This window comes from Maniola jurtina, chromosome 7 (assembly GCF_905333055.1).
Source record: "Maniola jurtina chromosome 7, ilManJurt1.1, whole genome shotgun sequence".
Taxonomy (NCBI): domain Eukaryota; kingdom Metazoa; phylum Arthropoda; class Insecta; order Lepidoptera; family Nymphalidae; genus Maniola; species Maniola jurtina.
In genome coordinates, this window is record NC_060035.1 from 5,620,293 (window position 1) to 5,632,052 (window position 11,760).

General features: G+C 34.0%; 1 long non-coding RNA gene across 1 annotated transcript; it reads left to right on the forward strand.

Annotated features, from left to right (window-relative positions):
• Window positions 1–8,193: 8,193 nt before the first annotated feature.
• LOC123867211 lies at window positions 8,194–9,619 on the forward strand. Its single transcript, XR_006796363.1, has 2 exons — window positions 8,194–8,313; window positions 8,347–9,619. It is a non-coding gene; the product is annotated as an uncharacterized LOC123867211 (long non-coding RNA).
• The last annotated feature ends 2,141 nt before the right edge of the window (window positions 9,620–11,760 follow it).

An 11,760-nucleotide genomic window follows, 5' to 3' on the forward strand; every position in this document is an offset into this window, starting at 1 on the left:
AATTTGAGTACTACGAGTAGTAGGTAGGTATAGTATATGGGCAGCGGGGTTTTTTTTTGTTTACCTGTATTCACGCAATTAACTGTGTACTGTCGCATTTAAATGCAATATGATTTTGTTTTTATTGGATTAACATCGCTTGGCGGGTTAAATTCCTGGCAAATGTTCTATTAAAATTAGAGTAAGTTTTTTTTAATGGTAATATACCTACAGTACTGCCCTTAGGGCAGGGCGCGATAATAAGTACCTACTACCAAAATACTATTTTCTTTGTTGTACGAAAGAAATTTTAGGCAAATATCTTTGCACTACGCTCGCGTTTGTGGCATGACATTATCCCAGAAATATATTTAAGAAAAAATTCACGCTCGCTTGACTCGCTTCGCGATAGTTCAGTTTCGATATGCATTTAGTTAACGAAACTCTCAGGAAACCACGTTTGTTGTGCTCTCGAAATTGATCAGTCTGTTTGATAAAATCGAAATGCGGTGCCTTATAAATTTCGCTTAGGAGCGCCGGTAGTATCTCATGATAATATGAATATTGATCATAATTTTTTTTTTTTTTTTTAGGCTGATTAAGCATTGAAGGTTTTTCGGCTGGTCTGGCATTTCGCCTGATTTTATGTTTTTGCTTATTTAGCGTGTTCAGGAAAGCTTTGACAACGTTTTATAACATGAGTATATATATTTTTTTTTGTTTTAGTTACCGAAACAGAAAAAAAAAAGCATTAAAGATGTGGGACCGAGGGATAAATCTAGTGTGATTTTTGGTTGGATTATGAAGTTGTAGTTAGGGTATTTAAAATAGAAAGATTTCAATTGTAGGAAATGATGTAAAACATGTTGAGGATAAGTTGTGTAATAAAGTCGATAATTCACTTGTTGGATGTCACGCGATCTCATTGCGAGGAGGAATCTTTTTCTTGTCTCTTTTTTATAAATACGGTGTTCTGACGGGTTTTTATTTACGTCTCGGATTATTGAATACTTTCGGTGTTTGATTGGACGGTTAGAGGTTGCAAAAGCAATCGCCCTCTAATTAAAACATTTATTTAGGCATTAGTTCAATTTGGATTAAATCTCGCGAAAAGCCACGGTGGCTGTCTCTCGCGCGTCTTGGAAAGACATTCCTAATGCCTGTTTTTCTGAGGGAGGGATGCATTATCAAGTGAGATGAGCTGCAATGTTTGCGGCTGATTATTTTGGAAAATTTGCAATCGTGGCAAGTGGAGTAAAGTTTGACTAAACTATTTAATGAACTAAGTATATAATGGATTTGGTGAATGGTTATATTATATAACATTTTGATAAATGGATGAATTTGAAGAGTGTATGTGTGTGGTTGATGCACATTTGTTTCATATTTTTACTTAAGTTATAAAGTATTACATTTGGTGAGTAGTTATTTATATTTGGTAGGGTAGGTTTGATAAACAGGTAGTTATCTTGATTAATAAGTGAGTTATCATTTTATAAATGCGTACTTTAATGTTTAATGAACTGGTATACTTGATAAATGTGCATATTTTCATACTTCAAAGACAAGTTGTACCTATTAGTTTCTTCAAGCTTTTAGTTGCTGATAATTATATTAACATTCTTTAGAGCGCATGTCCTATGGACGAAATCGTCTATACATACTTTCACTGTTTGAAATGTTACAATCATAAAGATATAGTTATGACTAGAGGGGGTCATAGCTTGTTGCCGCTCTTGTACATCCATGTGTCAACTAGGTATTGTTATCTCAGTATATTTCAGGGAACCTCCGTTCGGGTGAAAGCGATAGCTGTTGGATAAATGCTTGTTGGGTTATCAGAAGACCGTGTAGTCTTCGATGAGGTTACTTGTAAATATTATAGCGAAATAGTAAGTTTAAAAATAGAATGAGGCTAAACTAAAAAAATGAGACAAAGATAAAAATAATAACTTAAAGCATTGAAACAGCATAAAGTGAAATAGTAACTTACAAACTATACATACATATTTACGAATTATGTAGATAGATATAGTATTACTGGATTACGTATATCAAATAAGAATACTGTCAGCTCATGTTTTGTTTTCGGCGTGGTAATTTTACGCTTAAAACTCATAAGAGATATCATGAGGTTCGCTTTCTGTAAAAGTTATTAGCTTTAACAGTTAATTGATTTATTACATTATTTATTTATTATACACTCAACAAGTAAAAGTATTTTGTTTTGACAAAATCCAAAGAAGTACCTATTGGATTAATAAGGCAAGGTACGAAGCATTGGCTGGATTTTACAACATTTAAAGTTTCCTGTTCATTTTTATCATTGAGTTAATTTGAGGCGGAAGGATCCTCTTGAAAATTTTTAAGATTAAGTTATTAGTAAGAAAGTATATTTTGCTTAGGTTAGTTTAAAATGTACAGCCGGTAATTTAAAAAAAAAATATATATATTTAATTTTACATAATAGGTGAAGCTGGTTGATGCACCAAAAATCGAATTATCATAGGAATTTAATTAAGCTAACATTTTTATTTATTATCAACTTCAAATATACAGTAGCAAACTGATTAGTTGGAATACATGCAGTGATTGGAATATTTAAGTTCCGATAGAAGAATCTATATCGTGGCTTGTTCCTTTATGGACAAGAATATTTTTTTTGACTCGTGGGACCACTTATACAAAATATCAACGTTCGGTTTGGAGGTCTTCCATGGCTATTCCTACAGTTCCATGACGTATTGAAGAGGTTAACACTTTGTCGCTCATCACATCAACCAGCACGGCATTTGGGTATGATGGATGGATGTAGATAGGTACACATTTGATAGGGGGGAGGTTTAGTGGTTTGTATCAATAGGAACCAGGGGTTGAATGAGGAAGGCTGAGGACAGTACGTGTGGTGCTTACTAGGGAAGGTTTATGTTCAACAGTGACCTTATGATGATGACGATGTAGATGACGATGATGATGATGATGGACGTACGAGGATGAATCTTTTACGAAACGAATAAAGGAAAATCGAACAGATGCGGGTCATTACGGTTAACATATAAAATAATGTATAAGGTACCTACTTTCTTCTAATCTTTATGATCGATCAGCTTGTGATAGAGATCTTGATGTCGTAGAGAATAGAGATGTATCGAACGGAATATTTATTTCATTTTTTTTTCCTGCTATTATGTTGATATCGCTTTTCTCTATGAAAAGGAATTAATGATAAACTAATAGGTATCATTCGGCGGCGAGTCGCGACTGTGTCGTTCCCAGGGTCGAATTTGGTAGTTCTGCTTATGTTACTCGAAACGACAAAGTACGCCATATGGTGCATATTATGGCTAAAATAAAATATATAAGTATCATGTGAAATTATAAATCAAAGATTCTTTTTGCATGTAGATATTATATGGTTAAGAGGCACAAGTGACGCAACTACTGTACCCTGGCGTTTGTTTAACATTGTCCATTAGTACTTCAGAATGTGGATTTTGCTAGGAAAAAAAAAAAACAATAGGTAATTGTAAGAAATATGGGAAGCGTAATCTGCATTAAAAGAAAAAGTTTGAATTGGAAGCAACCAGGCATAGGATTTTCATACATCCGTAATCACGTTCCTTTCAACTCTCTATCTATCACGGTTCACGATACGCCGTTCACGGTTCAGGCCGTGACGCACGTGCAGACGGACAGACAGACGGAGAGCAGAGGTTTAGAAAATAGGGTCTCGTAGGCACCCTTCGAGGGGTACGGAACTGGAGAAAACTAAATTATAATAATGATAATAGGTTTTCTAGGTTACCAAGTAAAATTACTTCTCTTAGGTCGGATTGTATTATGATGGATGCTTATGAAACAAAATTAAATGAACGGTCTACTCAAAGTGTTTTATGTTTGCAGGATCCAAGGATGTTGGAAATGAACAAATGAGGGAAAGGAAGACCCAAAACTAGGTATGGGTCAGGGACACAAAGTCCCAAGGAAGGAAGGAAAAAGAAAGCCCCGAGGTTACGGGCTATGGACAAAAAGTCCTATAGGAGGAAGGAGGTGGACCCTAGGATAAGGGTCATTAAAAATTTGGATCTGGAGGGAAAGGACCCTAGGATAAGGGTCATTAAAAATTTGGATCTGGAGGGAAATAAGGACAATCATATATGTATCCCGGTAGAAGAGAGACGCGCCAAGGCTCGGAATCCGCGATTTTCCAATAAGAAGGGAAGAAGAAAATATGTGCGTAAAACTATTGCGTTGAAAGTGTATGAAAATGTTTTGTGATTTAAATCGAGAACTGGCGGCGATTAACTTTAAGTTTAGAGAGTTTATTTTATCAAAAGGACAAGAAGTTCACTTACACATATTCATATTAAGAATCGCTCCCGATTCTAAATATAAATATAGAAGAAAACATAATCTTTAAAGGTATGGTGACTATACAATAATATAAAAAGTCAAAACACGTTATATTCGTTAACAAACTATACCTACATCTAGCTAAGATATCTATGGTGTTTGACACTGTTTGATTAAACTTTAAACTTTGTAAAAGATTTTTCCTCCAGTATGAGTTTCGGCAAGTACATTATGTAGTAGAGCTAGGTAGTTTACATACCATAATTAGTCCTAGCTTTATGTAATTGTAGCATAATAGGTATGTTCGTTTTGTGTACCATATTTATGAGATTTAGCTTTAAAGTGATGCGTGTATGTACGGACTTTAATAGTATTTTCCTAACAAATAGACATATTTTGAATTTGTATAATTGACTTATATAATATAGTTCATCAGTTTTCTTATATAATTCTTTAGTGGGAAGGAGAGTCTAGTTGGAACAGAACTTTTAACAATTTATTTTGAGATACTTGAAACCCTTTAAAGTAGTTTTTAGTAATTAGTTTTACATGCTCATCCCCAAATCTCTATTGAGTGTTCCTGTAAAATATTGGCTTGTGAGTTATAATTGATACTTCGGACTTTATGCATATACATACCTTCTTTGATTAAATTGAGGCCTCCTTTAGTTGCTACTGGTCTCGCAATTTTTGATATCTTTATGATTTTTGAAAAATTATTTATAAATTTAGAGTGTCTGCATCTTTTTATTTTAATATTAGCGGAAGAGAACAGAAAAATGAATTTTAGATTAAAGGCTAAATTTGAGTGCTACTGTAGACTGGCAGGTAAAGTTGCGAGGGTAAATAGTTTGGAATTGAATTGAGTTTATCTGCTATTTTCTAATTATATCGGATGGAAAGGGTTGCTGCGAGTGCTCTAAAATTAAGTTGCAATCATAATCAATACCAATGTATCAATAAAACTGTATATTCCTTCTAGTTAAGGTTAGCAAGAATATTAATTTAATTAATTACTATCTTAATTTTTTTTTGTTTTGTTGAACTAAGTCTTTGTCATTTTGGTTGTGAAGTTTACATGTTACTTAAGTTTTAATTTTTTTTTTTAAAAGCGATGAGACTCGCTTAAAACAGGATGGCCGAGCTGTAAGCTTGGCCCATATTAATTATCTATAAACGTGTAGAAGTTACTGATTAAATAGTTGGCGCCACTCAAATCATAACAAATCATAACATCATATTAGAAGGCGTCATTGATTGGCTGAAGTTGTTCAACATCTGATCGATAAACGTACTGTATATAAAATTCTTATAGTTTTTAGTTGATGAATTGTAGCATAATAAAGGATAATATTTGTAATCAATATATAAGATGAAAACATCTTTATTACTTAGATGATTTGTTAAACGAGCTTGATGATTTGTATATTAGTCACTAAGTTTATTCATTGTACAATTTGGATTGGCCGATAACGATAAGATAAAAAGGGGAGTGGCTAATGAACGTGGAGAGGTTACCTGTAAGAGTGGTTTTAAAACGACGACATTCGAAAATATACTAACGTAAGAGGAACAACATTTATTTGACACAAATGTAAAAGTTAATAAATTTAAATATGAAATAAAAGTACTTATAATAATTTATCATAAAGATTGTGGTTGTGATTTCGTCAGACCTTACCCAAAAATAATTACATACCTAATTACAAATTAACACAGGATACAAGTGATCAAATAGCGACAAATTTGAAATAATTTCTATTAACCATCGTACCTAGGACCAGTTGCCAAACGACAAGTTTTTCCAAAACATCGGAGCCGGCGGGATTCTTCACGCGTTATGACTAAATGATATTGACCATATGTTGCGACAAGTATTCGCGCATAATTTCAAACGTGAAGATTATCAGCAAGGTAGGTGTAGGTACCTACTGCGTAACTCTTGTATGTATATAGGTAATAGGCAAATAGGTGTCAATCTTTTACCATATTTAACAATTTAATTCATTTAATTTGTACGGTCTTAGGGCCTAAGTAAACTAATTCGTTGTTCGTCTGTTGGTCTGTCTGTCAAGATCCATTTTATGGTTCTATACCCAAGGGTGCCAACTGGACCCTATTAGTAAGACTCCGCAGTCCATCCGTCCGGCCGTCTGTCTGTCAGCGGGCTGTATCTAGTGTAGGTACCTACCGTATTAGGTATGTAGAGTTGAGATTGAATAGATATTTTTACAGATGTGTATTTCTATTGCCACTATAACAACAAATAATATTTTATTGACTGCCATTAAACTAAAAAAAAAATGTTATTTCTGGTAAAATGGTACGGGATCCTTCGTGTGCGATTTCGACTCGCACTTGACCGGTTTTTCTCAGAAACGCATGGTAGTTAATTTTACATTTTAATTAATACGGTAATGGTGTCATTAGGTCTTCACATTTAAAACGCATATTGGCATAGTGATCTAGTTGGTAAAGCCTGACGCCTGATATGGCGGAAGGTGCCTTTGTGGTAACATTCGCGCACTTCCGTACATTGTAGCTGGGAATGGTGTCGTGACTGACTTGCGACACTGTTATCTTGTTTCTGAATGAGTGATTAAGTACTTATTCGAATTTACCTACCTATCTAAATGAAAGGCTAGTCACCTCAAGCGTAGATACGATCATTACGATCCGTCGCGATTCAAACAATTTTTTTTTAAATAAAAAATAAAAACCGACTTCAATAACTACAAACACTAGAAATTCAAAAAAAAATGTAGTGTTTGTGGTTATTGAAGTCGGTTTTTAGGGTTCCGCACCCAAAGGGTAAAAACGGAGCCCTATTAATGTCACTCTACTGTCTGTCTGTCTGTCAGTCCATCCGAATCATGACACAGGTTATAAGTAATTAGCTTATTAAGAGATTAGCTCATTAAGAGATAAGCTCTTTCGTGAGGTTTTAGTCGGTAAGTCAGACATAACAACCTTGCCTCCCCGGCGCGCGGTGGTATGCATCAATCTCCACGAAAAAAAGATAGGTGGTGAAAAAAGAAGATATATAAGATGCAGTGGCGTGCATATAGGGTTTTAAGCTATGGTAAGCATTTTTTAGGCAAACACTTATTCTCTGGCAGCTCAATGACTAATAAGCATTGACGGTAAGCCGCGTTTTTATGCCGCTGTGACCAGCACGCCACAGTCATATTGAAAAATACACGCTGCTCTATTTCAAATGGGGTAGTCAGTGCTTTTATGCTTCTATGATCTGCACGCCACTAGGTGTTTGTTTACACGAATCTACATAGAAATAATAAACGTGCGAGACGTTCTATCTGTAAAACTACTTACGTATATTATAAACTAGCTGATGCCCGCAGCTTCGCCCGCGTGGATTGGTCAGATCCCCTGCAGCATCAGTGGATCTGACCAATTGAGGAGTTGGACTTCAATTTTTTTATGAAACAATGTCGCGAAGTTTCTCTATCGATTAAAAAAGAAATGACGCAAATCGGTTCAGAAATCTCGGAGATTTCGGTGTACATAAGTAGAAAAACACAACTCCCTTTTTGAAAGTCGGTTAAAAAAGTAGCCTATGTTACTCCCTGGTCAATTCTCTACTTGTCTGTGAAAACCCCGTCAAAATCAGTCCAGCCGTTCCGAAGATTAGCCTTTTCAAACAGACAGACAGACAGACAAAAATTTTAAAAACGTGTGATTCAGTGTTGGTATCGTTCAAATAACCATATGAGCTTAATATGAGGTAGTTATTTCGAAATTACAGACAGACACTTCAATTTTATTTATTAGTATAGATACGTTCAACGATTTTGCTTTTAGGATACCCAGCTGATGATGAATAAAAACACCAAATACAATTCTTTGACATTTTATTTACAATATATTAATATTCTCTGTATTTAATCTGTGTTACATCGCTCGTAATCAGTTCAGGCACTGTGCACACACATCCGTCAAAGCGCCACACAGAACATTTAGGTACACCGAAACATGACATTACACATCGTTTAGGTACAACAAAACATAATATTACACATTCAATACCTCACTTTTTCATATGAAATCTAGATAAACCAATAAACTCTGAACGGCTTGTGTCGAAAGGAGCTCATTCGCACGATAAATCTCCTACGTTGCTTTAAATTTATGTATAACCTATTTAGATACATACATAAAAAAATTAATAAAATTCTTACATTTATTGCACTAGAAGATGGCCGCGACTTCGTCCGCCTGATTTTGGTTTCAAAAATCCCTTGGAAGCTCTGATTTTCCGGGATAAAAAGTTCCCTTTTTAAATTTCCGGGATGCAAGCTAGATACCTCTGTACCAAATTTCATCAAAATTGGTTCAACTGTTGGGCCGTGAAAAGCTAGTAGACAGACAGACAGATACACTTTCGCATTTATAAATATTAGTGTGGAAGAAACAACTCATTTTAGCACAAACACTGTTGTGAATTGGTAAATCTGCACGGCAAGACATATTCGAAGGCTTGTGTATGTATGATTACATATGAGTACGCATAACTACAAAAATCTACATGCTACTTACTATTCAAGTGCAAAATTCAATTAAGAAAAAAAAGTGCAAAATTCAATTAAGTAAAAATTAAGGAAAAAGTGAGGTCATTGGATAAACGGGACAAGTTTGTAATTTTAAATTGAGATTTTAAACCACAAACTCATAAGATGATGCTCCTGAACGAAACTTGAGTTAATTTTTAGTACAATATTATTATCTAACAATTAACACAAAATGGGAACACCAAAAGTTTATATTATTGACTATATTATATTACTTTATTAATAAACGCGGAAAAGCAACAGATAACTTGAAAATATTAGAATACATAATAAAAAGGGATGAACCACCATAGAAAGTACTCGTACATAATAATATGGTATTTGCCTGTGTCAAAAATAAGTTATTTTTTAGGAATTGTTAAATAGAAGGTCTTCCAAAATAGGTAAAATCCACGTAGGTATATTGTTAGTTTTAAGTGTAATAACCATTTTTAATTATCGATTAAACTGAAAAAGCACGTCAAATCATTGTGACGACACATGCCAGTATTTCTCCCATACTAAGCGCGTGCTTTGTCCTTTGACTAGTTGTCAAACACCTGATTCAAATTGAATGGTCTGTAGCGATAAGTGGAACTATTCCGCGTTTATTAATAAGGCAGCGTGTCTCATTTATAAAAAGACCTATTTACGCAAACTAAAACAAATTCACACATAATGACAGTTTTGAGAAAAAGCAGTTTTTGTCCAAATTGTGTGGAGAAAAAATTGTTTATTATTTTCAATAAGGTTTTTACAATATTCTATTTTTATTAAAAACTAACTGATGCTCGCGACTTCGTCCGCGTGGATTTACGTTTTTCAAAATCCCGCGGGACTTCTTTAAATTTCCGGGATAAAAAAGTGGCCTATGTGTTTATCCAGGGTATAATCTATCTCCATTCCAAATTCCAGCCAAATCCGTCCAGTAGTTTTGCGTAATTGAGTAACAGACATCCAAACATCCACACTTTCACGTATACAATATTATTAGGATAATAAACAAATTTTCTTAAAACAATTATCTGGTTTGCGTAAGTAGGTCCAAAAATATACATTTATTTCTAACACTCAGGACAAGAAATAAGAGGTCTAGACGCAACGCACACTTAATCAGAGATCTATAGAGCGTACTTTGTACTTTGATTTTGCTCAGACGTTAAAACGAGACTGACTTATGTCAGCGATATAGCGCTGTCTCGTTTAAACAGTGTCTTAAGTCGGAGCAAAATTAAAGTTCTCTCTATAGATCGCCTTACTGAGTGAATTGGAGCCGAGGCGCAGCGTCTTTTTTGTTAACAACTCAAACTCAGCTTTATTTACTTTGACATATGGTTGTATAGTGGACAAGTATAATCGGAGCAATTTAGAAACTAATCTATAGTTATTTAAGTACATGTTAGGATACCTTTTTTTTAACAATTTCACACTACGTTTTAAGACACTTGTCAATGTTGTTAGATGTTGTTGAAATAGGTAATTGGATTTTTCTACTTCTCATAGGAAAACTATACCCCTACACATACGATTTTTTTCTTGGTTTAGAAAGATATTTTTGCTTTAGAGAATTTTTCATTTTTTTTTTGAATAGGTATATTCTCTTTGCCACTAATTTTGAGATCCTGTGGCCTTTTTTTAAAAGAGTTCAAAAAGAAGTCGCATTTCACTACTTCTACTAAATATTAGGAAAATATAGCCCTACGCCTTATTTTACAATTTTATTGTCCTAATTTTTTTTTTTCAATGCAATATTACCCTATAATTATAGAGAAATCATGTTGTAAATAGAAAAATATGACTTGATAATTTCATCAATTTTCCTCATTATATTTTCTTTCTTTCAAATCAATTGATTGACATGATTACTTTCTAAAATCTGTATTTAACCCCCCATTTTTTTGATAACTAAATAGGCTCGCACTTGACTGCAATCTCACCAAACAGGAGATGATGTAGCCTAAGGTGGAGCGCGCCTACACAGAAGGTACCTACGCATCTTCTTTTCTTTTTCCCTTGTCGAAAACTTCGTTTCCTAATACCAAATCCACAAAATATTATTGTCCATATACTAGCATAGACTGTGACGATTTATAACGAAACTTACCGGTTTTCATCAATACAAATCTTTTACTAACACTTCACTTGTAACCCTTTTCAAGCTTCAAGTTTCAAATCTACTCGTATGGCACACATTGTGTATCAACGGAAATTAACATGTTTCATTCGCATTGGATCACGCCTTCAAGCACTAGCATTATTTAGTGGAATTAGCTAACGATCCTATAACCGACATAAAGTATGGTAAATATCGTACTATACCGTAGGATGGCTGTTTTAGGGCGGAAACACCGAATAAGCTGACCTTTCATGATCCTCAGAATTCGGAATTAAAATTTAGTGGAATTTTTCATCGTTATAAATGCGAGTAGCGAAATGCAACTTCAAATAACGCCAGCCCTACGAAATATTGATATCATAGTTAAAAATTTAAACTCTTGTATATTCTGAAGTCTGAACTCATCAGCAACACTAGATTCTTTGGAAAAAATCGCGGGAATTTATCTAAAAAAAAAAAAATGTCTTATGCATATTACTATCAAGAGAAACTAAGAAACTAATTTTTTTTTTTAATTTCCTTATAGATTCTTAGCATGTAACAAGAAAGTTGAAAATAGGCGACATATAGCAAAATATATTAGGTCTATTACAATAATGAAGCCAACATGAGTTTGTTTAGTATATTTGGCAACAAAATTGATTAGAAACAAAAAAAATATGGTAGAAACTATTTCGTATTGAACGAGAACATAAAATGCGTTTTTCTCGCAGACCATTCATATAACCTTAAATAAAACACACA